Genomic DNA, 26,865 nt, shown 5'->3' with positions numbered 1-26,865 from the left:
TTCAGAGTCAGAATATCATACCCTTAGTAGATACTGGAGATCATAGCCTTTCTTTGCAGCTCCCCAGAACTCCCCTGTGGCTATTGTGTCTGAGAAGACCAGGAACAGTTGAGAGGCAGAAACTCCCTCTCTCTTTCTCTCTCTCTCTGGCAGGGATTCTTTGAAGTGAGGCTGAGCCACGTGTCGTACCAAAGCAAGTATTTTGTGCATTTACTATTGAGGTAATGGAAGTTCCAGTCCAAAGCCATTTAAGGGGACGTTTCAAATGTTCTCTTTTACATAAGGACAGGATTTCAAACAGGACTCATGTGATTGCACTTCCCCTGATATGCACATGATTTTGGTCCTCAATGTCGCTCTCATAGTGGGGGATTAGGAAAGACTCGGAACACAACAGTAATGGTAGTCCACATCACACATGACTTTAGACTTGGGAGTTGTTTTGACTTTGACTTTTTAAAGTGGTAGTTGATTTTAACTTGACTAAACAATGTTCCTCACTCAAGTAGAATACGGCAAAGCATTTTACTGCTGTCTGTTCTGGTCTTACCTTCCCATTCTGGTCTGTACTACTCTTACATTGTTCAGTAGTCGGATCCAATGGATATTGACCATTAATTAAACAGTTACGCTTTGTGAGCCTCTGCTCTGCCAAAAGAGGAAAGAAAAATAAGCTATGGAATGTTCTTGTTGGAAACTTTATGGCCACTCTTTAGAGCATCTTATCAGCAAAACTGGTTGTAAATGCAGGAACTGTTTGACTAACTGGACAGTTGCTCGTGAAGTTCCATAATGGCTTTCATCCAAATTTGTGTCACTTACCAGGTTATCAACAATTTGCGTGACGCTGATTCGTTCACTAGCTCGAGGTGGTGAGTTCAGTGTGCGTGTGTGTGTGCGTGCGTAGGCGAGAATGAGAGACACTTCTCTGAGATGAAACCTGGGTGAGGACAGTGTGTACTGAACGTGACTGCTTTCGCTTTGAAACGCTGCACGCAACAACGAAGCAAGCAAGGCGGAATATGAAATATGGCTTCCTGCTGAATGCGAGCAAAGAGGGCTCTCCATCCAGATGCCCTGTATGGCTTGAACACAATGTTTATATAACTATATGACTATTGAATTGTGGTTCATTCTTCTCAGAAGCCCATACAAACACACAAAAACACACACTCTGAAGTACACACAAGCACACACGGCCTTGTCTGTACACAATCTCAAATTCTCAAAATGTCTTTTACTTGCATTTTAAGTGAGTTGAGTATCACATGAACACGACACAGCTCAGTACCCCCCTCCTCCAACAAAACATTATTGGACAGATTACACACACGAACGGAACAAAAAGGTTTGAGGTTCTTGAGGTGACCAGTAACAGTCTTTCATGGGTTTAGTGGGGCCTGAGTAGCGCTGTACATTGAGTTCACCAAGCAGGCATGCAACGTGACTGCCGACAGCTTGCTGGAGATCCTGCAGCTGAATCAAGCCCTTTTTGACGTTGCAAGCAATGTCTGATGGAATCGTTGCATCAGAGCATCTCCTCACACAGGTTCATGCCTGTGTGATTTGGCATCTCTGTTCTCTATTGTGAGAGCGATGATGTCACGCTGATCTAGTTGTTGTGGGTGGCAGTAGTCGATTAAAAGTTTTTACACAACTATAATCCTCTTATCATTAACTTTCTGTGAGGTGTGTGTCTCTGTTTGTGTACGGACGGTTGTACAATGTCTCAAGAACACAGTTAACGATAGAAAGAGTGTGTGTACTGTACAATCTGTTTCCAAATCAACCTCTACCACCCCCCTGCGTCTCAAAGCAGCGGTCTGTCCACAGATGTTCTCTTTTCTCCGACTGTGTCTCGCACGTAGCATACTGTCACACGAGCTCTCCCTGTCACACACACAAAAACAGAAAGACAAACACACAAACATTCATGTGTGCACACGTGCTTCCACACTTTGTAACTTGATCTCTCACACTCACAGTTCACTGCTCCTTGAAACAACATACAGTTTATTGTTTTGCAGAAAACACAAATCCCTTAAGGCATGAACATATTTGATAAAGGTTTAATTCTGTAATAGTTCAAGGTATCTCTGAGATGCATGAGTTGACAGAAGCGCACACTGATCAAGTTCCAACCAGACCACACTGTATGATTGGTGTACCAGTATAGGTAGCAAAAAGTGAGAATTGTATTGCATTAAAATGCACAATATGCAGCAGATGTATAATGACACAATGTTTTTCGCAACTTCAATGTGTGAACATCTTTTCACTGGTCTGATTAAAGGAATAAGCCCTGGAATCCTCGATGTCGACATCAAGAAGAAAACTTTTCTCACACAGTCATAATGCCAGCAAAAAAAATAAACTGAAAAAAAGTCAGACAAGTCGCCTGAGTGCTTAGTTTCAGACCTACTTTTATGGTCTGACCTCATGTGAGGGAGCACAGACTAGAACAAAATGTTCCAGACTAAAACTAGGTCAAAGAGTTTATAGTCAAGTTGTCTGCCTCCCCCTATTGGTCACTGTTTGTATTGCACACACGTAGCAATAAGGTGCCCAGATCCCAAGTCTGTAACAAGCTACGTGCAGTGCATGTACTTAACAAATTAACCAAAACAGTGTAGATACTTAATCTTAAGTCTAAATTGCTCTGTTTTAAGGGATTTTTATGCTTATACACTGAATTGCAAAGTGTGTTTGAGACAACTGAAAATCCTCACATGAAGTGACACACCACTGACAGCTACAACAATCACATTACGTATTTGATCTATGTTGTTGTGTTCGCATTCACTCTCAGATGGCAATTCTATCATCCATAGGCAGTACATGGCTGTGTTTATTTTTCACATCGCCACAGGATGGCGATCAAAAACAGTGTTTCTGTTTAGTTTCCAGCACTGAGTCTAAAGCCAAGCACTCAAGCCATATTGAGTTGTGTGTTAGAAGAGCATTGATGGATAAATGGGACTGCAAGGTGCACGATAATTAGAATTCCACATAGTCCTTTAAGCAGCAATCTCTGCATCTAACTTCATTCAAGGGCACTGTGGGAGTTGGATATAACAAATGGTCACAGAGTTTACCCTCAAAAAAATAGATTCACCATAATATTGTTTTGTACTGTGGTACATGTTCAATGGTCAACATTTGTATGGACTCGCAGTTTGAAGGCTGTGCTGTGTGTTGATATCTCAAAAGCTGTCCTTTTTACTCCACTCTGAAGTTAAGGACAGTCACTCGTTTGAAACAACTCAAATATGCAACCAAATACTTGATTGAAAAATAGCAGATTTGTCCTCTTCAAACCATCAGCAATGTTTGTTCAAGGCATTTATCAAAAGCAACTGAGCAAAATGTTTCAAGACTGTTTTTCAATATTCATTGACAGTTCCTCTTTTCTTTACACATTTTTCCTCGAGTTTTCACAGGAATTGTTTTGTAAAAGTACTTTCTATCTTTGTGCTGTTATACAATCCATAGCAATTGATCAATGTCTAATTCTCAAACAAGCTGCCAAGGCAAAGAGGGACTCAAAAGTACTATCTCAACCTCTGCCTGGGCTATTTGTAACCTAAAGGGGTGTTCGAAAAGATCTATGGTGACCACACAAATCCCAACAACTTGATTAATTTCTCCTCAAAGGAATAGAGGAGGGATAAACTCAGGATCAATAACAACTTTATTGATAGGTTTGGCCAAATAAAGATGACATTTACCTGCTTAGCACATTATCCCATACATCACTGTAAGTAAAAATATAACTCAGGCAGCTATTCCATAGCACATGAGTGCTTTCTAAAAGGTCAATGGGTGGACAAAGGGTACACGAAAATGAAAATGACAGCCTTCGGCATAGTAATAGGTGGCCTGCCTCCTCCCTCTGTTGAGTCCTCTCTGTTTCCTTTACAACAAAAAAAAGAACCAATACTTTGGGTTTTGAGATAAAGGCTCAACAGGACTTCCCTTTGAGGCTGGGGTATCTCACAGGGAACGTTGAGCCAACATATTGGGCCAGCAGTGACAGAGTTGGTGAAGCACAGGCGGACGCTGGTTGCGGTGGCCTGGGTCTAACAGACCAGGGTAAAAAGGAAGGCTGAGAGAAGGGGAAGAGTGGGCCTGGTGGGAGTGTTGGAGAGGCGTTGGGCTTTTAGCAGCTTAGTGTGGAGGCCTTATGTAACTATAGGGAGCAGGGAGGGGGCTATTCTCCACCTGTTTCCGCCAGTAAACAATTTACCGTTCATACGACAGATAATGCCCCTTTTCCCTTTTCCAAACCTTCCAATGCACATTCCCCTCACCACCCCCCCAGCCTCCAACCACCACCACCGGCTCCCATCAAATGCTTTGTGCTTGCCTGGGCCCCAGAGTGGGCCCTTAGAACTCTAACACGCTGTGATTTGAACGACTCACCATGCAGGGACGGTGTTGTGCAGGAGCAGATCAATAGGCAGGATTCCTTGCACAAAGCTGGGGTGACAGGCGAGACTGTGAGAAAGGAGAGCGTGACCTTTGAGAATACAATTTTAAACATCCTCCAACTCGACCCAAGTTAACTCTGACACCCTGCTGTGGCTGCACTTGTGGATCATTTATTTTCTTGGACAGTACCAATTGAGAGGTGGGCAGGAGGAGGGTGTTTACCTGCAGTCGATCAGAGCAAACAAAGTAAGGTACACCAATTCCACCATTCCGTATGTTGTGCCAACATATTTACTTGTTTAACCTTTTTTTTCCCCCTCTTCCTTTTTTTCTTTTCCTTTTTTTCTTTCTTTCTCTCTATCCTTCGTCTGTTTCCATCAGTGGTCCACCGAAGGTCATTTAAGAGAAAAAGAAAGTGAAGTATAGCCTGAGCTTCCATTTTCTGGGTAGCTTTGAGATTCTCATTTACATCCTATAACCCAGAGATGGCCTAAGCCTATACAATTACAATGAAGCACCGACAGAAAATCTATATTTGTCTGCTGGAATGATTTAGTTGCCGCTGTCTCTCTCCTTCTCTTTCACTCTCCTTCTCTTTCACTTTCTCTCTCTCTCTCTCTTTCCCCGCATATGAACTCTAAATTTGGTTCTCTGGTGGACCACTGCCAAATATTTTAACGGGGCTGAGGCCTCAGTGGTTAAAGGGGAAATAATGTTTACATATCAAGCTTAACACCTCCCATTCTCTATTCATATGCTGCCACATGTCTGATAAAATCAATCGCTGGACAGATGTCATGTTACGGCAGTTGTATTTTTCATGGGCCTTGAGTGTCATCACATATGTATGTATTCATGCAGTGTTTCATGAATAAGTTGGTGTCCTAGCTCAGTGAGGAGAGAGGTGTTTCTGCACTGACTCATTTTGCTGCTATTTTTGTTTCAGCCTCCGGGGGGCAGTGTGGCCTGAGCTATCTGTTTCAGAGACACTATTCATCCCCCAAACTGGTGCAGTCTTCTTGTTTCAAGAGTCAAAAGACAGGGTGAGAAAAAACTACTGCATTGCACAATTGTGTTGCGACGGGAGGATGAGAGGAGGTAGTGGATTGGATTGGTCTCTGCTCCTCCCCTTCCTAATGTTCTACAGCTCAATTGTGTTTGGACAACCGTCTGTACATGTGTAATTATCTCCGACACTGTTACTTCTATTTTTCCACACTGAAGTTCAGGCCGTGGAGGATGATTAGTATTCCCTGTGTCTGGGGGCACTCGTAAATACAAACCTAGAGAGGACCCAGAAAGAGTTAGCCATATATTTGTTTAGGATCTTTTTTTTTGTCCCCATTAATATCAGCTGGCTGTTAATAGCCCTCAAGGACGAAGGAGAAAAAGTGTGCAAGCTCTATATTTTAAACTTAGACTGGAGAACATATCATTAGAGAATAATTTCAGGGATTTACAGCTAGCTTTGCCTAGTTGGTGCATTTGGAATAAAAATGATCACATCACCACAACAAATCATTAGATACTCTTCTTCGGTTTGGTAATAATACATTTGTTTATAAAATATTGAGATTTTCAAGGGTGTCTTTGCTCCTGGTGAGTTCCTGGTGAAGTTTCCATTCATTTCACAGGGAAATTAACATTCATAACCACGGTTAGATTAAATCAATTTCTCTGTCTCCGTCACAGGGTATTATGGGCCATAAGATAGTAAATGACTGTGAGGGCCACATCGTTATTGGTCTTGAGGCAGCCTAACACAGAACATAATGCACCATAATGTGATCCATGTAATATCAACCCACGAAAGATGTTTTGAAATAAATATTCATATTTGCTAAACTCACGGAACAGTTGGCAGGCACACATACTAATGAGAGTAATGTTTCTGTCTAACAATGTGATGAAAAATACCTCCTGATCCTAATGCATCACTAGGACTATTTTCACTCTGAGAATATGTTAATGATTTCCAGTGATTTTTCTTGGTACACAAGGAGACTACTTCACCCCTTCTGCTGCCAGTGGAGCACTAGTGAAGGCTCGTGTCACTGAAGTCCTCTGGTGCCCAGTGAGGATTGATATTGTGTGAACCATACCAGCCTCCAGACCTTCAAATGAGACCATTTGCGCACTGAATGAGTCAGGCCTTGGAGTTTTCACCAATCCTGCAGAGGATATCACTAAGTCACCAAGGCGACAGCAGAAAAAACAGACATCCAACTTGCCTGGGAGATATCGCATGAATTTCTGCCTTTGGCTCTATTAGGGCTCTTTAGAAAAGAACCTCTCTATTTGATGTCCCCCCGCAAGAGGTAAAGAGAAAAGAATAGAAAAAGTAGACGCAATTAGCCCCAGATTTCTCATGTCAATTAAATTACTTGTTTCCATGGAACCTGAAAGGACTCTAAGACGTATTTCCCAGTGCTGCTTCAGTGCCAGATGTAGTGTGTGGTGGTCTGGAGGGGCGTGGGAGGAGCTGAGGTTGCCAGCATTAACATTTGATAAGGAGGGTCGTTTACATCTCCCCAGCAGCTTGCCACATCCAGACAGTGACCTTTCAAACAACGGTAAATTTCCAGCCCACTTAAAACGCGAGCGTGCTGTTCTGACTCTCTGCGGCGGCTTCAGAGTTCCTCCTGTTTTGACCGTGAAATGCTTTTATTTCCTCATCTTTGTCTTCCGCATGAACTTTGTAATGAAATCCCTTTGTAAGTGGATATTCCTCACCAGTTTTTTTTTTTTTTCTGTGATGATAAATCATTGATGTGATGACTATTGGGTTATCTTTTAAAGGTGATCTCTGTTTTTGCTGGGCGCCTTCGCTCACAAAGAATATTTCCTGTCCTACAGGCAGTCGGTATGGGCCGCTCCACCATTCTCAAGAGGGGAGTTAGGGACATTATTGCAGTGATTGATCTCCATAACAGGTCAGTTGTTTATCACTTTCTGGCAAATCCTCTAATCTAATTTGGGAATATGCAGTGTAAAATACGGTGGCAGGAGACTGTATGATGGAGAACAACTGTAGGCCATGAGAAGCTGAATACAGTTCAGTTCAGTACAACCGTCTAAAGGAAATGTCTGAATAACACAAGAATATTGCACTCTCCTGCCAGAGTTATACAAAGCTCCAATACAAATACATTGTGCTGGGCTAGCTTTGAGATTTATTATGAAAAGGCCCAAATATGTGCGGATGATATCACAAAAATATGAAGAAAATGTTGTATAGCACGGTATGAATGTAGCCATTTTTATTGAAGTCTTGTTTTTTCCCAATGGCAACGTCATGTGTCCATGGTTTACTGTCTTGGTTTTCTCTTCATAACAAAACCATTACATACGCGGTCTCTGCCTTGGGAGATAAACACAGATTCACTAAAGCCAACCTGACACACTGTAACTCTCTTCATTTTTTTCCCCATCTGGTCTGGTATATGACAACAATTACTCTTTTGCTGTTTCTTAAAATCTTAAATCCTGAACCGTCTCCATTCCAACCCAAATCACCCCCATCAACCCAACCCCTCTTACCCCCTCCATCTCTGCACACACACACAAACATACGCACACGTGTAATGGTTTTTGAGTTCTTTCGATCAGCCAAGATCACGGTCAATGGTCTCCGAGCAGTGGTCCTTCAAACGCACACAACCCTCAAAAATAAATGACCTCAGTGCTGCAGCAGCCTTGCAGGGTCTGAATGATGCTGAGCACCAACTAGCTTTCAAGACTGCATGTTGATGCTCAGCTTCAATGATAGATCAGGGATTTTTTGAGAGATTGCTGAAAGAAATGGACAGGGTTTCAAAAAGGAAACAGGGAGTGCAGGTGGGTAATAGTTGAACTTAGAAAAGACTGAGTTGATTACACAACCCACTGGCTATTTCTTGCTTTCTCCTAAGTCTGCGAAAGAAACACCTCAGACAACACCTCTAATGTCTCCAAATGGAATGAAGAGAAACATAATAAACTAAACAAGCCTGAGCGAGTGAGTCACACTTACACACGAAGATGCATGGGGAAAGCTCGAGGACAGTGACGAGAGCCGCGCGCCACATTCAGCTTGATAAGTGGGATGTAGAGGGGATTTGGAAAAGGATTTGGATAGATGCTGAGACTAGGTAATCTCTGATGAAGTCGTTATTCCTGTAAGCCACAACTGATGCGACCTGGGCTTGCACTCAATCACAAGCGCGGTCTCTCTGTCTGTCTGGGTGATAAACTCTTATCCCAAACCGTCTCTTTTCCTTCACCTGGAAAGCAAACAGGCAGGCACGCACACAGCCGCACATGGAAACGTGCACGTGTAGGCAAACACACAAGGACACACACACAGGGCTTTGCATACACACACAGTCACACACACACACACACACACTCAAACAGTGCTATGCAAACCAACAGCTGGGTCATCATTTTGCATCAGGTGTTGTAGAAACAGCAAATAGCCTGCCTCCCTTCCCCCAAAGCACGCACTCATCCCCATCCTGTTGCACACTCTCCCATCCTTAAAGTTTGTGTGATGCTTGTGTGTGGTGCTGAACCCTGAATGTTCAGGCAAAATCAGAGGAGCGTTCTGTGCCAAAGAAGCCTAGGAGATTCTGTGGACACAGCTGAATTACCTGCCACATCCCTGCACAGAGATTGCCAACGTATTATAACAAGGAATGACTGGGAAGTCCAGGCTGGGATTTGAATGGGGAAACACCAATTTCAGGATTAGGCCTGAGTTTCTCTCTCTTTTTGAGGTTATGGAGGGACTTGGGTGGGTTGAATGCTAAGATAATCGCTCTGCCACAGTTTACTGCATTGATATCGTGAGCCGAGTGCACGAGGAAGTGATTCACTTCACTTTGCATTCATCCCTCATACACCTTCTCCGAACAAAATCTGTTCCCCGATATGTTGCTAATTAACTAATCTAATCTGCTCCTGTTTGGGCTGATTGTGTGAGCAAATCCCATCTCAACTGCTACCACATACTGTAGACAAGCTACACGCTACTTATTAGCAACTTTTAACTGTAACATACAGAATGTTTTGTGTAAGATTACCTGCATTTGAGATATAGTATATACTTTGTATACTATATGCTACTGTATGTTACAGTATATACTCTGAATTTACAGTATATTTGCTGTGTGTGTTTGTAATACTTTAATAAGCCATGTATATATTAGCATTAGCATGCGATGCATACATTTGTAGTACTGGAGCAGTAGCTGTAGGCTTGACCAAAAACACAAGGGTCGCTATTTTCTTGTTACTGTAATGATAAAATCAGATTTTACCTGCATGGATGGGCTGGCACTGTGTGTGTGTGTCTGTGTGAGTCTGTGTGTGTGTCTGTGTGAGTCTGTGTGTGTGTGTATGTGTGAGTCTGTGTGTGTCTGTGAAATATCCCTGGACTGAAGACAAGCTCCTGGACTACATCTCCCAGGGCAACACGGATGCAGAGGAGGCTCGACAACTCCCACACACACACACGCACACACACACACAGACATGCCCACATGCATAAAGCGATACAATACCGCCCCCACTACCTCCAGCCACAGCCAGGCCAATTAGAGATCCCTCCTGAAAGAGGAGCAATTATTCGTTTGCACGACATACATGGCTCCTGGCTCGGTCCCATTATGATATCTCTGGTTTCACCCTGTGAGGTGCCCGGCTGAGCGCTCATGCATCTGCACTCATCTTCATCCTCCACAACCTCCAAAACCACACTGCAGTTCGTCGCATGAGTTCCAGGGCAGAATGGTGAAATTAGGACATGAAATAATGGGGGAGATTATTAGGAGGTTCCTATGGAGAGACAGTGCTTTTGATTCACCCCCCCCCCCCCCACCCCACCCCTCTCCTCTCTCCGTCTGTCATGACCGGTTCTGCTTGGTCCATGCAAATGAAGAAGCCGGCTCATGGGTTCTAATGCTAATCAATACTGGACTAACATTCATTTAAGTAGACAGCAATGTGGATGGGGACCTGGCCTGTTTGAAATGCAAGGTTTTTATAGCGTGAGTTTAGAGAGCATGAACACACAGGGTTCGAAAGGCCTTGTAAATCAGCCGGGGGACAAAGAAAGAGAGGAAGAAAAGAATGAGAGAAGCTTGGATAAAGAGAAGGAGGCAACACAAAGTGAGAAAAAAGGGATCTCTTAAACAATCCCCGAGACACTGTGGTGGAGAGGTATGGCCCAGTGCTCTGGAATAACCGATATACCTGTATAAATAACGAAAGCTCCTCTCGGTCATAATGAATGGAGCCTGTGAATAATAGGCCAAAGCCACCCTGACCAGTCAAAAAGAGGGAAGAAGCACGTGAATATGCCAAAGGCCCCAACGAGGCTCCCTGTTGCCTCACTCTTCTGCCCTCATCCGTACAGCCACAGCAGAAGACACCTAAAGGGCAGGGGGAAGTTCCCTGCTGTGAAAAGGGGTGTTGAGGGAGATGTAAAACAGACTTTTAATACAACTTCAATCTGGACAAATCAATCATGGGCATGATATTTCCAAAAGGGAGAGTTCATGTCAGACTGCTAAATGAGATGACATTAAATAATTAGATTTGATGTCTCGAATGAGATGGACTTCCAAACCTTTTTCTGTTCAATTACGCTTGCTCCTTTACTGTAAATGGGTCCCTTGGTCCTGGCTACATAGCAACCCAAAAGACCTCTATGAGGCTAAATAAACTAGAAATTAATAGAGCATATTAAAAACATTGGACTGTTTTCATTCAAGTCTTGTGAAGGCCCAAAAACCTGAAAAGCAGTTCTTCAGAGTTAAACAATTTAAGGAAAGACCAATGACTAGTTAATTATTTTACTGCGGAAATCACATTACTGCAGTAATGTTCAACCAGAGAAGAGATAATCAGTCGTGCATTAACAAGCAAAGGGGAAATTATTTTACAACGTAGACTGTAAAGGAGAACCTCATAAAATGTCAATTTTTATTTGGTTACACAATTCCTTTACTGAACTCATAAACAATTTGGCAGTCCAATGATTCAAAGAAATGCATTCGGAATGCATCGGTACATTCACTCATCTTACCTGCTGATTCCTAACTAGCTATCCTGACTTTAATGAGTTGACTTTAATAACCTACCAAACTGGTTATTTAGACATGATAAGAAACGGCAGGTCAATGTCTGCAGGTGCTAAATTGACAAATGTATCATACTGTATTCATCCAAAACCAAACTTCAGTGCTCGACCGCCTCAGGATGTGCCAATTACTGTAACTTCCTCGCCTCAGAGGACAGAGGGCGGCTTGTATGCCAGCCAAGGGATGTCCCATCAGACGCAAAAGAAAGAAAGAAAAAGAAAACACTGTAGTCTAAAACTGGCTAGAGAACAATGTGAAGACATCTGTTTGAAACATGAAATATATTTTGGTATAGCAAACTTAAATGACCTCAATTTATAAGGGACACTACCACAGCTGGACGCTTCCCGCGAGCCACATATTACAGATAACAATCATACTTACAGTTGTGAATGCTTAGAGTGAACCTCTGAAAAACATACTGATACAATTCCTTTTGAAAGATGGTTGTTGGGAAAGGTCAAAAGGTACAATTTCCAAAGTGATGTTGAAGAGTTAATGGCTGTAGTAACTGGCTCTAACTTGCCAGTCTGGGTGTGAAAAACATGTAACATTTATGTAACATTCTGAAACAAAGGGAAGATCAACTATGTCCTGTCTTGGTAGGCCTAATTGCTGGGTTCACCGTCCTTTTACTTACGAAGGTGTCTAAGGTTTCCCACACACCATACAAGGTGGACCTTTCGCTCTCAACTGTTCTCCCCAGTGGCACAGAGAGAGAGAGAGAGAGAGAGAGATGGAGAGAGAGATGGAGAGAGAGAGAGATGGAGAGAGAGATGGAGAGAGAAAGAGAGAGAGAGAGAGAGAGAGAGAGAGGGAGAGAGGTTTTATGACTGAGCGACTCCAACTCTTTTCATCTTGAACTGACAAATCTGTCAATTTCAGCTTTGTCCTCTACAGACTCTCATTTGGCCGATTCACCGTCCCAGAGAGGCATCAGTGGACTGTCTTCCTACTGTGTGGATGCACACCCACGCACACGCTCACACACAAAGACTAACACGTTAGCACACACACACACACACACACACACACACTTGCACGCCTCTCTGACCTATCTGAGACGGCACTCTATTGAGGAGCTTTTCCTCTAAAGTGGAGCGTTGTGTCCACTGCCGTTGACCCTGAAATAGAATCTTTGAAAACAAAATAACAACCCAGCATTCCCCACGCTGTCATTTACAATGGCCACAGCTTGGCAGGACCTTGTTTTACAGCCCTGTCGTAATAATCGATATGTGACTTGCCAGTACCACAGCTCTGGTGGAAGCACTTTTCTACTCTTTCTCCCTCCCTCTCCTCACTCTTTTCTCAATCTAGTTCCCAATCTCTCTTGCCCTTTTTCTCTCTCCCCTCCCACTTTCTCACTCTCTCAGCCGCTCCCTCACACTCTCTCTCTCTCTCCCCCTCTCTCAGGGGAGAGCTTTCTCAAATAAATTGATTTGACGGTATTGCTGTAGTTGGATAACACGAAACCCCCTGTCGGAATCTGCCGACGAGAAAACTCCCATCAATCAATGTGCTCTGACAGTACTTAGCGGAGTTAGCGCCATCCCCCAGTTGCCGGCTGCCAACCTCAGAACTACTTAGATAATTGTTTATTATTGAGACTAATGTAGTTCAACAGGCCTTGGTATGCTGCAATACAGAGTAGTCATCGTTGCCAAAAGACGGGAAGATGGTTATAGGAAAATCCAAGAGTAATGTCCCACAAGGCCCCTGGTTTCAGTCACCTGTGGTAGCAGGTACAGATAGAGTTGCCACAGTCAGAGCTGTCGCCTTCCAGCTTAAATAAATGGACGCCTCTTGCCCTGTCCAGTGGACCTGCTAATTGTATTTTCTTTCACTTGCACAGTTTTGTCAGGCTCCATCAGTCTTCTGTGACATGTACAAAAATGACAGTCCACCCTAGTTGACATTGGGACGATCGTTTGGGTCAGGGCCCCTCGTCCACGGGCTAAAAAGGGTGTTCAAACACTTTGCATCGGTCCATTAATTCTCGCAAAAAATAAAAGTAAGAAGTTTATGGCCATGTGCCATATACTTTGCATATGCGAGGACAAAGCAAAAGTTTACTCTCACAGCACTCCCTCAAGGTTTAAAGGTGAGTAGTAAAACAACAATAATATATTTTCTGACAAGAAAATAAAGACACCATACTTCAGAGGATGTGTATGTCTGGTTGTCATAATCTGTGGTACATCTGTGAGAAGGTCTTGACATGAAATCATGCCATGTGTCAACTGTCATTGGCTTGGTAATACCTGGATGTCAGATTTAATCTGATTTATGATTCACTAATTATGCCAGTTGTAGTGATGAGAGAGATAATGGTTAGAAGTGTGGAAAGTGCAATCAGGTGACTACAAGTACAGTGCACATGTGCGTTGACAAATTAGTTCTAGTTCGAATGAGACCAGTGACAGCTGTTTAGTAATTGTCATTTACAGTATTAGCATGTTTACAAGTTATACAGAACGGCACTGCAAATCCCTCGACTCCTCTCGACTTCCTCTCTCAAATGTCAAGGTGCCACTGTGTGGAAATAAATGCTTACAGTAATAATGGGTTGTGGAAAAGGCATTTGTGTTTTCTGGGAAAGTTGTAAAATCGCAGCTCTAATGTGTTGAGTCTCAGTGGCTCAGAGAGTGGCTAAATTGGAATGGGAGTTGGGAAAAAGAGTAATGGAGAAAAGGAGAGGGGGAGAGCGGGACTGAGTGGGTGAGAGAGATATACGTTACAGGAGCAAGGAGAGAGAGAGAGAGAGAGAGAGAGAGAGAGAGAGAGAGAGAAAGACGGAGAGAGAAAGACAGAGAGAGAGAGAAAGACGGAGAGAGAAAGACAGAGAGAGAAAGAAAGAGAGAGAAAGAAAGAAAGAAAGAAAGGAATTATACAGGAAGAAAAATTACCATTGTCGTGTATTGAGACAGTGGTAAATGGTGCGTCACTTTGTAGTAATTTACAAATCGCAGAGTGGAAACAAAATTAGATTAAGCGGGTGCGTTGAAATGGACCTGCTAAACATCACTATTAATTACCCTGTGGTCAAGGACAAAGATTATTTATTTCTGTGGCAGAGAGTGAAATAATGGAATAGGTGACTGCTATCGTTGTTTTTAGGGTCATTTTTCTTGCACGCACCTATACAATACTTAAAACGGGCTAATGTCAACATTATTCCTCAGGCAGTAAATACGTTGACATGTATAACACATGCAACAGATATTGCAAAAGCCATTGCTGACTTATAATTCATGTCAGTCATTTTCCATTCGAATGAGAATCAAACTCTAATGAAACACATAATTAACTGTTGAACTCAGCCTAGAGTGTCTCTGCAGATCAGAGCGGAAGTTTGATCGCTTCCGGAGACTTTAGAAAATGTGTGAAGGTGTGACCTTTGCCAATAGAGTTCCACTTCATTTAAAATTATACTCACTCTGATTATTTTGTGATGGTCTAGGCCAAAATGTTTTGTAATGGAATTTTAGACACCGCAGCTCTTTGGATGTCTCACCATTTTCAGCTCCTGTTCTTCCTCCTGCCCCAGTCCTCCTGACCCCTGCCCCAGTTCCAGCCCCTACCCATATTCTTACCCCTGCCATGGCCCTGGTTTTGGCCTCCCCTTTAGTGTTTAGCTTTACCCCCAGCCCAAGCTAGCGCCAACCCCTGCTCCTGCTGATAAGGTAAGCTCCACTCCAATCTCTTTCTGCCTGGCAGGCTGTCCCACACCCATTAGGCTCCTGTCTAGGTATTCCTTTGGGAGGGAGAGAGAAGGGGGACAGGGCCGGTCTGGTTCCACCGACAGTAGCCTCCTGAAGGGGCATCTGGCCGCGGTGCACCCCAGGTCAGCCTGTGTGAGGAGGGAGCGCATCGCCGGCCACTTCATGGATGGCTCACTGTCTCTCACTGGCAGCCCGTCATCTATCACCACTGAGCAGTGCCGTCAGGTGTGAGCGTGATTAATTTCACTTTACCATTTTCAGAAATAAGCCCTATAAATCATCTTAAGCTCGGCGCGTGCTCGCCGTTTCTGTCGCGGCAGCGTGACAGATGTACGCCGGCGCGCTCTGCCTCTCGCCTTGCTGGGGACGGCAGAGGAGGCACCGCCGAGGGGGCTTAGGAGACGAGGCCCGCCACGGTCTTTACACACGCGCACACACACACATGCAGGGAGACTGACATTTCATAAATACCTCCCTGGATTAATAACCCTCCACGTTTAAAAGGTAGAGACATTCATAGCGGGGAAGAGAGAGGGCGCTGATGTGTATATGTCATTTGCAAACAAATGCGCCTTGCACTCTCCTCATCCCTCTTTCTCTCGATCTCTCGCCTGCGTCTCTGCGTCAGTCCATCTTTCGCGTAAGAGGGAGAGAAAGGGGGGGGATGGATATCGGATTGAACATGCTGATGATGTGGACGTGTCAGTGGGATCTGCGGGCAAGCTCCAGTTTGTGAGGAGTGCCAGGGAACGCATCACAGCTCATATGTCAAAGGTAATGAGGGCACTTTAGCAGTGGGTGGCAGACTGCCAACATGTCAGCCTCGTTATCAAAGGTTTCCTATTAATTTTACAGATGTGCCACTGGACTGTGAGTGATTTAGTCTCCTTATTTCTCACTGCTTCAATCTTTCACACATGTGCACACGCGCGCACACACGCACACGCTAAAGGTTAAAGTTGATGTAGGATTCAGTATTTTTAAAAGTGGATTTTTGACATTTGCGTTCCTGCTGAAATTACTCATACTTTTACCTCCTCTCTCTCAATACTTTTTTGCTCTCCCGATGCTAATCTACTTAATTAAGTAATGACTTTCAAATGAATCTGGGATCATGTGCAAGAGTAGACACTTATCCTTAAAAGTATCATGGAGTTGATGGATTAACTCAAGTGAAAAGTATACTGCCTTCCTCGGCTGCGTTCCCTCCTTGCAGATTGGCAGTGGTAAATCATTCTACATGGACTGATGATACAGATACTGTAGTGAAGATAATTGATGGCCACCATGAGAGGAATTATGTGATTCTATACAGTTGGTTGAGTATGTCCAAACTATTACACAGAACCGCTAAAATTTGTGCAGGTTCCAGCAATATTTACATCATCATTCCAGTTCAAGTCACATCAGATGCAATAGTCACGACCAAAGCTCAATGTACGTTAAATGATCAGGTGACAAAGTTGGAATGGGCCAGGTCTCAATTTGTACTCCACCAACACAACTCTGTGACTCCCCATTCCCATTCTATGTGGAACTGGACACCCTTCCAATGGTGCCAAAATCCATATTCGCTCAAGCAGTACAGTTTGTCAGTCCCCCGGTGAGCCTAACAAATGCCACACAATCATTTCTCCACAAGCCTGAGGGTAAGGCCTAAAATACTTAGCCTCTGCAGACACCAGTGAGGCCAATCGATTAGCCCACTGTGGTAGTACAGTCTGTCAAACGGAAATTCAGTCACCCCCCCCACCCCTCCAAAAATATATTAAAAAATAAAAGGAAATCACACTGCCTGAAAAAAGGGGAACTTAGAAATCACATTTACGCCCAGGAGCAGAAGAAAAGAACAAGTGACGAAGTGAAGAAATAAAAGATTCCTCTGCTCACAAAAGATCTTAGCATTTCCTCTCTTCCTGCCTTTCCCCGTCTCTTTCCAGTGCTCTTGCACTGAGCCTCGACTGTAGAGCGACCAGATTGCATGCCTAAATACTCATGTAGGCTTTCTATTTGATATTTATATTCTCATTGAAGTGTTCTTGTTCCTGAAGTTTTAATTGGCAGCAATAAATAAATAATTCCTTGCTCTTCCTCAGCAGATGTGCGAGCAAGCGCTCCGGCGCATAATTCCGGCTGTGCAGGTGTGTACTCCCGTGTCAGCTCCAACGCGAGAGGAAGGAGTTGTACCCTCGCTCTCACCATCTTGCTCACCATAGTGCAAGTGAGAATTGAAACAATTGCACGACAACCCGTCGTGTTTGTCACTGTGACCTGTTTTAATGCGGAGGAGACTCATTAAGATGTACTTTTAATGTAGCTGATGTGGGGTAGGCTATAGATCTCCTGCATCTAGGAGTAGTTAAATCGCGGTCCTTCACATTCAGTGGTGTCACTTGGTGGAGCTGATAGCGATAGCCATCTCATGGGGCTAGCATTTTTCGGTTCACCCATCGATGAGAGAGGTGGTTGACACAATGTCACTGGTAACTATCTGAAGCTTTAGCTTAGTAGAGGTGCTGTCCTCTGTTCGAGAAAAACTGGTTTAAATCTTACATCGCCTCGGTCACACAGAACACACGCATTACTCTCAGCAAGCTCCAGGAAGCTATACGTGGATGTTCCCATTTAACTCCTACACGTTGGAAACTGCTAATGAGGTAGTGTGGATGTACACTTACTTAACTTAATTCCACTGCGAATGGTTACGTCATGTGGCCGTATCTTTGAAGTCATGCACGAACAAGTTACATCGTATTGCATGAGCCAACAGTAGTAGGCCTACTTGTAAGATCGGTGAAACACAGTATCACATCACAGCAGTAACATGATTATCCTACAAAAGACAATTCTAGATCTTGGCAGGTGTCAGACCAAGAATTCTATGACTCCAATTACATATTATTTCATTTAATTACACAACATTTCACACATGCAGTGCAGCCAATATTAGCCCTTGTATTTTACACAACTGCATGCAGTCAGTGCCCCTTGGCAGCAAATGCATTTTTTTCTTCTCTAGCAAGATCAATGGCTCCATGCTTAGTGTAGCTCAACATGTTGGTTGCTGGCATTGCTGACATGGCCCAGTTCACGAGATAATCAAACCACAGACACACAGATATTTCTACCTTTATAGTTGGATGCAAAACAGTAAGGAGAGCAGGATGCCCATGGAAACAGTTCTGATTAGAATATCTTGTGTGTGTGTGTGTGTACAAGTGTGTGTACGTCGTGCATGTGTGTGTGTTTGCATTACTGTGTGCACACACTTGCACGTGTGTGCGTAGGTGTACAGTATAGGGTGGCTGGAGGTATAGCATGGGCCGTGGGTGGGCAGGGGACAAATGGCACCTGGATGGGCTGAGGCCAGCCGCTTTATTGAAATGCATGCCCACATGCTGTTTAAACTGAGGTCTCATCAAGCCCACTGACTGCCCACCTACATACACCTGAAACAATTGAAGTGTTGGAAGGGTGGGCAGCGAGATATGAACGACAGAGGCAGACCGCCTGGCCTTATGTGTATGCTTCCAATTTCCTTCTCTCTGAATTGAAAGAGAAGGCTGGGTCTCTGTAGTAGATTACAGCTTCCTCAGCTAGTCTCAGTCTTTTAGTGTGCTGCGCTTCAATAGTCGTCCATACACTTGCTTGCCTTGCAATGACGTGATTCCCTTGTCTATTTACAGTCTGTTTGTCAGAACTGGACCTGGTCCACAAACACCAGGCAGGATAATGTACATTTTATGTTATCTTTTTATGTTTTGACGTGACTGGACATACTTTCTTAGATAGGAAGGCAATTAGACGGAAGTACTTCAGCCTTGTGAGGTACATTAGAAGAGTGATTCAGATGCTCAGCCTGTGTCCATCCACCTCCTCCTTTTCAGCTCTCCCTCTCCCTCTCCCTGCCTCTCTCTGTCCCTTTCCCCCCCCCCCCTCTCTCTCTCTCCCTCCCCATCTCTCTCTGTCTCTCTCTCTCCCTCCCTCCCTCCCTGTGTCTCCCTCTCTCTCTCTCTCTCGGTCAGCGGTCCGTCTGCTTATTAATTTAGAATCATTTGCGGCTCCTCGGGGGAGAGATAAATGCCAGGTGCAGAGACAGGACAGTGGTAAACTCATAAAAACTATAACAAGGAGCTCTTCATCAAGCTCTACCTCCCCCCCACTTCCCCATACCCACTAGGCCCTGATTAGAACCGCCGACCGCAGGCAAGTTGCTAAGGCCCCGCTGTGGACTCACACCCCAACACTGCCCAGCCTGCCTTCTCCACCTGCCTTCCAGCCCCTGCTAAGTATTAGGGACGCTGTCATTAGGATGACTAATGACGCGGTTTCCTAGATACAGCCCGCTCAGCGTTACGCGAATGTGCATCTAAAATACCCTGCAAGTGTTTTTTTTAATCATTTTGGACAACAAGGTTAAGGATAAATATTTGAATATCCAGCTTCTGAACTTAATTGACCCAGTCAAGCAACACACAAATCTTTCTTACTGGAAGGCACGACAAACAAACACGGCATTGAACCAATCCCATTCTGTTCAGACAAAGACACTTTTGGAATAAACATCCACAGTCATAAGTTTGGAAATGATTTATGTACTTCACACAGAAGAAAAAAAATCAACATCTTTGTGTGGATCTCTGTTACAACACAGTTGCCCTAGATAGCACTATAGAAAGAAAAGCAACGGAATCACAAAAGCAGCACACGTGTTGGAGCAGAGCTGGCCCTCACTCCACTCTCCCTGTGGTCCAGGATTATCAACTGGGGAGCCTGTTGGGCAGAGGGCCGCTTCAACACTCCCACACATTCCTAATTCATCAGAACGGACTCACATTCTGTCTCTCTCCTCTCTCCAGCCCCTGATTCTCTGTATTGAATATGGCCTCCTAGCACATCAAAAACAATGTTTGTCATCTATTTTGAGGCACAAATAGAGCCCCACACAGCGAGGCTGGAATAAACATGCAAACGTGCAGACACTGAATGTAGAGTGAAGAAATACCAGAACAATTCATTATGAATCAAATCCATGGACAGTTAACTTTGAAATTAGGAGTGTGTCGGTGGAAATTGGGGGACCCCGAAACACTGAAATCCTATTACTGTTTTGTAAGGGAGAAGCTGACATTTTGTGGTCTAATTAGAAATTCCCCACATTGAATTGTAGAATGGTTGACAATAATTAACAATCATCTTGGGATGGTTAGATGGGGCCACAGCTGCACTGCCTGCCTAGCCAGCTTGTTTTGTGTTCCGGTGATTTCCTGACCAGCCGGATCACGAACTAGGAGGAGGAACAAACCTCTTTCATCCATTGTTATTCTTAATATTGCTATGGTTACATTTGTTTCACTGAACTTTAATTATTTAAATTTACTTTATTACTTTAATTCATGTAAAAAATGTCTTAGCATGCTGCGAATAAATTAGATTAATGCACCCATTAAATTATCAGTTGCTATCATAATCAGCCATTTAACCACGCTCCGCATTGTGGCCATTATGGCACTGCTGTGTTTGTATAATTGTTTGTACATGCAACCACTCTCTTTTTTTTGTTGCTTCATTTGCATTTCCTCCAGTATCATCAGATGCAGAAGGGAACAGGAGGGGCTCAAACATTAACACCCGCCCTCCCTTCTTCCCTCCTCCACTCCAGACGCTCTTATCCATCCTCTTCGCAGCCTCTCACCATCGTCTGCTGTCAAGACACATCCTTAGCAACTGCTAGTATGTCACCCATGCATCTCTTGGTCAGCCGCTGTAATCCTTCTCCAAAGACACAAGGAGGGCAGACACTCTTTTAATCATCTTTTTTTTCTTACACTTTTTTCTTGCACCCCCCCACCCCCACCACTCTTTTCAGGGGTTGAAGGAGGAGGGTGGGGGTTAGCGATGGGGGGTGGGAGGGTGGGGGTTATGGAGTGTCAAAATAACACAAGCTGTCACATGAACTCTTGTCGTTTCCCCGTGATCATAACCGATAATTACCCCTCTCCCTGGATGGCTGTAGAGACCGCTGGTCCCAGAAGCACTATCTCACGGTGAATCCTCTGCACTTGTGAAATGGCTCTGTGTGAGTAACGAGCCCGGGGTGGCAGTGATTCTGTCCCTCCTGTCAGTGATATTCCCCTGTAATGGCAAACAAAGGTAAGTCAAACTTCAACTTGCAGCACGAAAAAGAGTCCTCTCCTGAAGAAGATGTATAAATCAATGGAAAGCCGAGGGTAGGTCGGGGGGGGGGGGGGGGGGAGTTGGAGGGTACGGGGTTACAGAAGTGGTTCAAGGTAATATTTTTTTTCAAGTGCAGAAAGGTAGAGCAAGGTCATCTGACCAGTAGGTGGCAGTGTTGCTGTTTTGATGCACATGGCTGCATGACGCAGTGAGTGAGTGAGTGAGTGAGTGAGTGAGTGAGTGAGTGAGTGAATGAATGAAGGGTAGGGGGAGATAAGGGGCTCGATGAGTGACGGGGGGAAGCTACAGTGATCATCATTGATCCCCTTGCCCAGACCCATAGCTGGACTGCTGTCACCCCAATCCCCACATTACTCTTACCTCAGCAAACATTACATGCATGATTACATCTGTGGTCTGTCTATCACAATACACTGCAGAGGTGTTCACACGTCACACACTTATATCAGAGTATGGCAGAGGTGTTCCTATAAGTCGTATCACAAGATGTTTGTTGTGTGTTGTCTTTTGGGAACCATCTGCCTGTCAGAGCTTGGTCTGCTGATCATACGATGCATGTGTACGTTGACCCTTTCTGTAAAAACACAAGTTCATGCCTGTTCAAGCTGTATAAGTTGTTAAACACAGATGAACAAAAAACAGTTGCACATCAATGCTTATTTTACTACAGCCCTAATCCTTTAATTGGCGGACATTTTTAGACAATAAATTCAAAAAATACATGGCATTATGGTCCATCCTCTCCTCCCAACATCTTTTTGTCTTCCACCTCTGTTCCCAAACCCCTTTTACTTTGAGGGGTAATCACATTGCAGAGAGGCCCTGCACTGAGACTATAGCCAGAGGAAAGCAATTCACCTCTCACCATGCTTAGGCTTCCAGAGTGGGGAAAACCAGAAATACTGTAGTCATCTATAAAACACCCTCCCTTCGATACATACCCACAATGCCCCACGATTTTGGATCAGTGAAAGGCCCAAATTGATGACAACGTTACTTCCTGCAATTGCGAGAGGCCACTTTTCTCTCAACCCTACACTCATCTGGAGAAGAGAAGAAGGAAAGCGGATTTTAAAACACACACACACACACAAAACACATTTCAAGCAAAATCTATAATCAAGATCCCTGGTTCAACCCCCTCCAGTGCAGCCAATTGGTATTCTGCAGGATCTCCTGGCCCCCTATGGCGTTCCCAATCTCCTACCAGGAAGGAGAGAAAAGAGCCCACTAAGCCCCCAGGATGGAGAATGCCTCGCTGTGGATTAATAGCCAGAAGAACAAATGAAGTCCAGGAGAGGGTTTATATATATCAATACAGAGTAGCAGATTAGAGGAGCCAAGATGGTTGCATCTCTATTTTCATTTGTCAAACTGTTTGGTCACATTACCCATCGATAGAATCAACACAACTTGTAGAAAATTAGAATAGGATCAATGGTCGGAAAGCCATGTTCTGAATTTGGAAACAGGATGAGTTGCTTTTCCTTGAATGGCTCCTTGGCTGTAGGTGAATCTGGTACAGCAAGGGTTCATACTTGCAATGTACCTTTACTCAACCTGGGGTGCGTTTCCCGAAAGCATCGTAAGCCTAAATCGATCGTAGAATCCATCGTAGGACGAATCTTAGTTTTACGGGCCGTTCCCAAAGACATCATAGCTAAAGTGTCTGTTGAAAATTCGTAGCTCTTTATAGCGCATAGATTACCCTTCTCCTTACAAGCATGTTTGGGAAACGCACGTAAGAAATATCGAGGGTTTAGTTTTTTGCTCGATCGTTGCTACGATCCATCGTTATCGGGAACTGCACCCCAGGTCTCCAACTTCCACCATGCTGTTTAGTACGAAGCCGAGACCTCGTTTGAATGAGTATATTCATTTCTAAAGACCCATTCAAATGATATTTAATTTGTTTATATCATTAATAACTTGTTCTGAGAATCCCAGTATACCTTTAAGCTAAAGTATCATAGTCTTATGAGCCAAGGTATTTCTAAACAAAGATACAATTAATGACAAGCGAGCTAAAAATTACATTTTGGTTCCTTCTTAACCAGAAGAAGGAATGAATAGGCCTTCCTAAAGTCTACATATCTATCCAGTTGTGAAATACAGTACTGGCTTTACAATCTGATGATTCCATTACATTTTTGTTCATGTGAACTTTAAGTTGTCAAGTGGAGCTCTAACCTTTGTTACCATCTTTGATTACATCTCTCCCATACATGTAATGAATGTAGCTGGCGGCAATAACCCAGCAATCAATAGCCATCCACAGTGTCATTGACAACAAGTCACGGTACAGTTTGACCACGTAGGTAGTCAAAGGACACAAAAGGAACCCAACAGATGCTATTCATCAGAGCAGACGAGTGGGCACAGACTGAATCTGACCTCAGTCTGTGCCCACAATCAATGAGAAAATAAAATCGATTCACTCGTCAATTGTTAACAAATCTGACGCCAAAGACCATCGCCCACGTTCTCTAGCTTTCGCATTCAACACCTTCTTTGAATTACTCTCAACGGCCAAGGCAATCGTCAATCTTCAAAGTAGGACAGGAGAAAAGCATAGGTCACCTGTGTTACAACAGAATACAGGCACAGTGATCTACCAAGCTGCTTCATGATGTGTGAATGCAAGAGTTTCCCTCAAAGCCCGATTGTGACACCCAGGTCCAAACAAGACCTTGGTGACCCTTCTTGCTCTCATCCTGTTATGGGTCATGGGCACTTCTTCCATCTGAAATGACAGTGCACTAAGAAACAGATTGCCAATGGCATCGCTGTAGACAACGTTCTTTGCTTACCCAGGAGATCTGTGCTTTCACATGTTCTGTAGCGATCGGTTGGTGTGGAGTACAAGGCAGGGGGAGGTTAATATGTTCCGGTTTAGAGTCAAGTTGCACTATATGTGGCTCAAAGGTTTTAAATCATGACCTCTCAACGTTATTTAGCTTTCCGATGAGGATTTCTCCATGTTTTTTTGTGCAGATCCTGCTTGTTTTATAATTCTAGAAGAACTACATTTTGTTTGTATGAACCCAGTATATAGCATAAAATATTGGCACTCAAGTAGACAACATAACTCAAAGTGTTACTTACGATGCAGTAAAAGTAGCCTCCCTCCAAAATTCCTAGGTTACTAGTGAGATTCATTCATGAAATAATTGCTTCACTACAAAACTCTGCTACATACATATGAAAATTTAAATTGCGTGACCCAATAAGGTCTCAAGAACCAAGATAATTGAAATGTGAATTTTGTTACATAATGCTCTTGAGTCTTGGCTCTAATATGTAGGCTTGACACACAACGAGTCAATTGACAAGTAACAATGAGTCTATTGACATTTGGACCCCAAGGTCATTTGCTGCAAATGATGTGTTCTTCCTTAACAACCCCTTCACATCCAGGTTCTACATGTCTTTATATTTTCACTATACATACCCCCTGAGAGACCCGGAACAATAGAAACCAAAGTCCCCTCGTAATTTGTATGTGTCGAGGTGCTCGTTGTAGCAAACAGCAATTCCATATCCTTTAAGGTCAACACTTCCTCACTCACTTTCTCCTCTTAAAATAAAATGACACTGAGGGCAAACTGAGAGAACTCTAAACAGGGCTTTAATCCGTTGTAGAAGTTTAAGATCACGGAGTACCACGACTCGTTTGACAATCTCTCGTTCTCTCTGTCTCTCTCTTTCTCTCTGTTTCTATCCGTCTTTCTCTCTGTCTCTGTCGGTCTCTCTCTTTGTCTCCATCCATCTCTATCCTTCTCTCTCGGTATCTCTCTGGCAGGCTATAGAGAAATCAGCAGATGGCTCGGAAGGCTCCCCTCCCAGAGGATCCCTATTCCTCGCCTCCCTTCCGCCCACCCCTTCCAGCCATGAGGTCACGGAGGTGGCCTGAAGAGTAATTGACAACAGGCTGTGAGAGCGACCACGGACGCTAGCTGGGGTGGTATTAATTGACAATTGTAAATAACAAATGGAACTGATGACTCAAATTACCTGTCGACAAGCTTCTTTCTCATAATTGCCTTGTGAAACGTGACACAACATGACAAACAGTTTGACGAGGAGGCTGAAGCTTAGAGTTGATGTGTGACGAGAGAGAGGGAGAGAGAGAGAGAGAGAGAGGACAGATAGAAAGAGAAAAAGAGAGGAGACGTGAAGGAGCAGATTGTTAATATCAGGCGTTTCATCTGGCAGATTGTGAAATAAACGGCAATGGGGCTTGCAGTAACATGGCGGGACACGCTGCCGAGCGTAATGGGACGAGAAGGCCTCGCCGGCGGGGGCCTAATGGAGTGCAACATCGTTTTTCACCAGCGACCACGACAATGTCAAGGTGTCGCAACACACCATTTGTGAAACCTGGATGGACAGATGGGTTGCAGGTGGTCTGGACATCACCCGGTTATCACGGCGACAAAACCAGACCCATGTCTACCCCTCTTTTGTCCATAAACGAAACGAACACCAACCTGACGCGACGTTCAGTGGGTTTCACAGGTCAATCCTCAAATCAAGCTTGTGCTGCCCCATGAATCAAGCGTACAGCTATCACATGTTTTCTGTGTTGGATGGACACACTGTCATGGGTGGGCAGATATACAGCAGCCGGGACGCCATCTCTTCATAGATGGTGCACTGAGACATGGGAATTTTTATGAGAGGTCTGCGGGCAGTCATAGAACCCAGCCGTGTGTTAAGGGAGAGGGTGATTTTGACTGATGATGGGATAGGGGGTGGGAGTTGGGGGTGATGGTGGGAGGTACAGGGAGAGCTGCAACGCTGCGGTGCCGGTGCCTTGTGATTTACTGGCCCTCTCGGCTCTATAATGAGGAGTAATTCTGCTTTGACACCGCCACATGCGCACCCCCTACTCCCCCACCCCCTCCCTAGCAGCGGCAGCCCCCCTACTCCCCCACCCCCTCCCTAGCAGCGGCAGCCCCCCTACTCCCCCACCCCCTCCCTAGCAGCGGCAGCCCCCCTACTCCCCCACCCCCCGGTTGTTGGAGTAGTTGTGTCAGAAAATCAGGCCCCCTCTCATTCCCAGAGACTAGGCTAGTTCAGAGTGCTTCAGCACTAAATCTTCCCTCCGGGAAAGAAAAACCTGACACTTGTCTTATTAACCAAAGGGATTTCTACATGTATCTTCATTACTGGCTCATTACAAAAGAGACATAGAAAATATGAGTGAAACTGACCTCCACCGCCCAATATCCGAATAAGAGATAAAAGATAACTCTAATGATTAATATTTCTGGGGCTAAAATGCAGTCATTTAATGCAAGTTCAAAGGCTACATGAATCAGAATCAAGGGCCTGAAGAAGTTGATTGGACACAGCGTGCTGAATAGCCAATAAATCACAGACAT

At 44.2% G+C, this 26,865-nt stretch overlaps 1 long non-coding RNA gene across 1 annotated transcript in view; it reads left to right on the top strand.

Moving 5' to 3' along the window:
* Positions 1 to 25,475, top strand: part of LOC146302216 (uncharacterized) — a 44,978-nt gene extending 19,503 nt beyond the window's left edge. The window contains exons 3-5 of the long non-coding RNA XR_014755996.1: positions 5,378 to 5,474; positions 7,288 to 7,364; positions 25,281 to 25,475. This is a non-coding gene — a long non-coding RNA (uncharacterized LOC146302216). The remainder of the gene's footprint in view (positions 1 to 5,377; positions 5,475 to 7,287; positions 7,365 to 25,280) is intronic.
* Positions 25,476 to 26,865: the final 1,390 nt, after the last annotated feature.

Source organism: Hypomesus nipponensis, chromosome 1, assembly GCF_054491055.1.
Source record: "Hypomesus nipponensis isolate SF chromosome 1, ASM5449105v1, whole genome shotgun sequence".
Lineage (NCBI taxonomy): Eukaryota > Metazoa > Chordata > Actinopteri > Osmeriformes > Osmeridae > Hypomesus > Hypomesus nipponensis.
Note: the sequence above shows the minus strand (reverse complement) of the source record. Positions and strands in the feature narration are given on the sequence as shown.